We start from the raw sequence: 4,608 nt of genomic DNA on the forward strand, positions 1-4,608 counted from the left end.
CGTCAAGTCGCAAGTGCTTCTGTACCAGTGTCCGTTCAAATTGCACGTGAAAGTCGCTCTTGTCGTCGGCAGGACAATAAACTTTTTGTAGATTTGGACTTTGAAGGCAAAGTGATCCCATTCCAGCTCGATACCGGAGCTGCAGTTTCATTGATCAATCACGACATGTACAAACAACTGGGCAAACCTCCGTTGCGTGCCGCAAATGTTAAGTTAAATAGTTATTCAGGACAGCAGATCCCTGTGTTAGGACAGTGCACTCTTCTTGCAACATACAAGGGACAAACAAAACTAATGTCATTTTATGTTCTTCGTTCTTCTACTGCAGTGAACTTGTTTGGTTTAGATTTATTTCAGTTGTTTAACATGTCTATAGTAAATCAGGTCCTATCAGTGAATCAGACTGTGCCTTCAGACAGTGTTTCTCGTCTGTGTGAAGAATTTGCAGACATTTTTGCACCGGGCTTAGGTTGCGCTCAGAACTATGAAGCACATTTGGAACTGAAAGTCAACGCGCAACTGAAATTTTTCAGAGCGCGCAATGTTCCTCACACATTGCGTGATGAGGTCGCAAGAACATTGCACGATTTATAATCACAAGGTGTAATTGAACGTGTGCAAGCTTCTCTCTGGGCCTCACCCTTAGTAATTTTGCCAAAACCTTCCGGAAAACTGAGACTTTGTGTGGACTTCAAGGCAACAGTGAATCCACAACTCGTGATTGCAACTTTTCCCTTACCCCGCCCGGAAGATCTTTTTGATAAACTGTGCCCGGGTAAATACTTTTCGAAGTTGGACCTAGCAGATGCGTACTTGCAAATACCAGTGGATGAAGAATCCCAGCACGTCTTGGTGGTTAACACGCATCTTGGTTTGTACCGATTCAAAAGACTGCCATTCGGGTGTGCATCCGCCCCTGCATTGTTTTAGCAATAGTTACAAACTGTTTGTGCGTCGGTCCCTACTGCTGCGAACTATCTGGACGATATTGTGATCTCCGGAAGGACAGCCGACGACCATTTAGCAAATCTAAGAACATTATTTCAGGTTTTGCGACAAAATGGTCTTCACTTGCGGAAGGACAAATGTGTGTTTTTTGCTCGTGACTTACCATATCTGGGACATGTAATCAATGCCCAAGGCATCCATCTCAGTGCAGAACACCTCCATGCCATACAAGACTTGCCTTCGCCGCAGAATGTGAAGCAGCTACAGAGTGTGTTGGGTAAAATTAACTATTATCATCGCTTTCTGCGCAATGCCTCTTCCATTTCAGCTCCGCTTCATCGCTTACGCCGTAAAGGTGTTCCGTTCGTCTGGACGACGGAATGCGAACGCGCCTTTCGCCAGTTGAAATCGGCGTTGCTTTCTAATACTTGGCTTACGCCATTCGATCCCCAGAAACCCCTTTTGTTGATGGTAGATGCATCGGATTTCGGGATCGGTGCTATGCTTGCGCACAAAGATGGATCGCATGATCGCCCTATTGCCTTTGCGTCCAAATTGCTCTCATCTGCGCAAAGAAATTATTCCCAGATAGAGAAAGAAGCTTTGGCTCTCATATTTGGTGTTACTAAGTTCCATGATTTCTTGTATGGTCGTCACTTTACCATCATCACAGACCACAAACCTTTGACGTCGCTTTTTCGTCCGAACAAGCCAGTACCTCCGCGTACAGCGCAGAAATTCATTCGCTGGTCTATTTTCCTCTCGCAGTACCGCTACGATATCTTGTATCGGTCCACTGCTAAGCATGGAGACGCCGATGCGTTGTCCCGGTTGCCTGTTGCTGAGGATAGAGCATTCGATTCTTCCGAACTTGCTTGCATGTTCATTGATGCGGAAACTGATGATGTGGTCGAATCGTTTCCGATTGATTTTCGTCGTGTAGCTACAGCCACAGCTGCTGACCCTGTCCTTGCTACCGTTTTGCGTTTTGTTGCTACGGTATGGCCTTTGTCAAAGTCTCGGATCGAGGATCCGTTGGTTCGCCGATTTTTTGCTCACAAGGAGCGACTTTTTGTTCGACGTGGTGTTTTGTTGTTGCGTTCTGATAATGACCAGTCCCGAGTCGTGGTCCCACGTTCGTTACAGTCCTCTGTTTTACGGCTTCTTCACCAAGGACATTGGGGTATAGTGCGAACGAAACAACTTGCTCGTCAGCACTGTACTTGGTTCGGAATCGATGCTGCGATTACGAATATGTGTTCTTCTTGCATGGCGTGTGCCGAACAACAAATCGCACCGCCGCGAAAAGTCTTTGCATGGCCAAAAGCCACTTCCCCTTGGCAACGCTTGCACATCGATTTTGCTGGTCCATTCTGGAATGCTCGATGGTTGGTTCTGGTAGATGCCTTCAGTAATTTTCCTTTTGTTGTCCGGATGTCTTCCACTGCCACCATCCAAGCGTTGTCTGCTATCTTTTGCATTGAAGGTCTTCGGCAGACTATTGTTTCCGACAATGGCCCACAATTCATGTCCACAGAATTTCAGTCATTCTGCCAGGCCAATGGTATTCAAACATCTGACATCCGCGCCGTTTTCGCCTCAGTCAAACGGTGCTGCTGAACGATTGGTCCGGACTTTCAAGTCACAGATGTTGAAGTTGAAAGAGTCGCATTCTCGGGAGGACGCGTTGTTGCTCTTTTTGTCATCGTATCGCTCTCAGCCCCGAGATGGTCGCTCGCCGGCTGAGTTGCTCCACGGTCGTCCTCATCGAACCTTGATGTCTTTGCTGCACCCGCCGCATCAGGTTCCTGTGCAGCGGCAGACTTCTGCTTTTGCTCCAGGCGACGTTGTATTCTATCGCAACTATCGAGGTTCATGGCGTTGGCTCGCAGGGCGCATTCTTCGCTGCCTCGGCCGCGTGATGTATTTGGTTTTGGGGGCCTCTGGTGAGCTGCGTCGGCATCTCAATCAGCTGCGCCTCTGTCGTCGCACGGGTTCTGCCGCTCCCTGTCTGCTTTCAGCGACGGTGCCGTCCAGTCAGCGCCCTGGGGACCCATCTACTGGCTCGCCTCATCCCCAGGTGTTACCGACGATGCCTTCCATTTTGCCCCATGGCGACGCGCCGCTGCCGCCTCCGCCGCCTCCGCCGCCGCCGCCTGTCCTCCAGCCGGCGCCGCCCGCAGTGGACGCTTCGCTGCAGCCGCCAAGCGCCTCCCTGGGTCACGCGCCGCCGATCGCTTCCCGTGACCAGCCGTCCTCCGCCATGGAACTCTTGCCCGCTCCGGACCACATGGCGTCTTCGCGCGTCGGGTACCCCGACGCAATGGAGGTCGACCCTTCGGCCCCTCCTGTCTCTCTACGGGCGCATACACCGCATGTTGACGTGCACCCTGGACTAGGTTTTCAGGCGTTTCCTAGATCCCCTCGGACCGAATTGCCGGGTGCGGGTGGCACAGCCTCGCCTGTTGTTAGGCTCCCCACCTCGTCGCATACGTCAACATGGGGTCCTCCCCACGGCGGGCGGAAGCCTTATAACACGACCGTTCGCCGATTTGCTGGGGAGGAATGTGGTGTCACCGCCAGACACCACACTTGCTAGGTGGTAGCTTTAAATCGGCCGCGGTCCATTAGTACATGTCGGACCCGCGTGTCGCCACTGTGTGATCGCAGACCGAGCGCCACCACAAGGCAGGTCTCGAGATACGGACTAGCACTCGCCCCAGTTGTACGGACGACGTAGCTAGCGATGCACACTGACGAAGCCTCGCTCATTTGCAGAGCAGATAGTTAGAATAGCCTTCAGCTAAGTCAATGGCTACGACCTAGCAAGGCGCCATTAGTAACATTGCATGTATCTAAAGAGTCTCACTTGTATCGCCACAATCTCCAGATGCACCAAAAGAATGGATTAAAGTTAAGTATTCCAGAAGCTACGTACTTTTCTTTATAGCATTCATTACGTATCCTGTTTCAGACCTCACGCCCATCTGCGTGAGCGTAGCGCGTGCCTTTCGGCTTCCTCTCATTGTATCTAGGCTGTCTTGTCTAGACACAACAGGTGGAACACTTAAAAAATGTAACAGAACTACCAAAGAGACTGCCTACACTACGCTTGTCCGTCCTCTTCTGGAGTACTGCTGCGCGGTGTTGGCTCCTTACTGATTGCAGCTCACTAATGACAGTTCCTCTGACCACTTGCCGCGTGTTTCCTGTAGACTGTGTAATTGACGCAGCAGAACGGTCTGGAACAAGCCGAGATGGTATTTGCGTACGGCCAAGCAGACGGAAGGCTAAGAAAGAATTTTTTATACCACATTCTCTATTCCTTGCCTGGATATTTCCAGACGTACAGTTGGATTGGTGTAGCGGTGATGTCACCTGCAACAAATTCCACCTGCCCATCAACACACAATTAATAGCATGCAATGTGCCGCTTCTCTCCCCCTACTCTAGACGAAGCAAGTTTATTAAAAAGAAGGAGTAGAAGTAACATACCAACTGTGAAGCCATGTTTACAACACTACAGACACGTCAAATAGCTGTAGCGACGCCAGCGCTCCAAGCGGTTACATTTCACATTGCAGTGAACAGAAGACGAACTACTTTTATGATCAAATGTATGGCAAGGCCCTAGAATTGATCATATTTATTTGGGGACAG

Source organism: Schistocerca americana, chromosome 9 (assembly GCF_021461395.2).
Source record: "Schistocerca americana isolate TAMUIC-IGC-003095 chromosome 9, iqSchAmer2.1, whole genome shotgun sequence".
NCBI classification, from domain to species: Eukaryota; Metazoa; Arthropoda; class Insecta; order Orthoptera; family Acrididae; genus Schistocerca; species Schistocerca americana.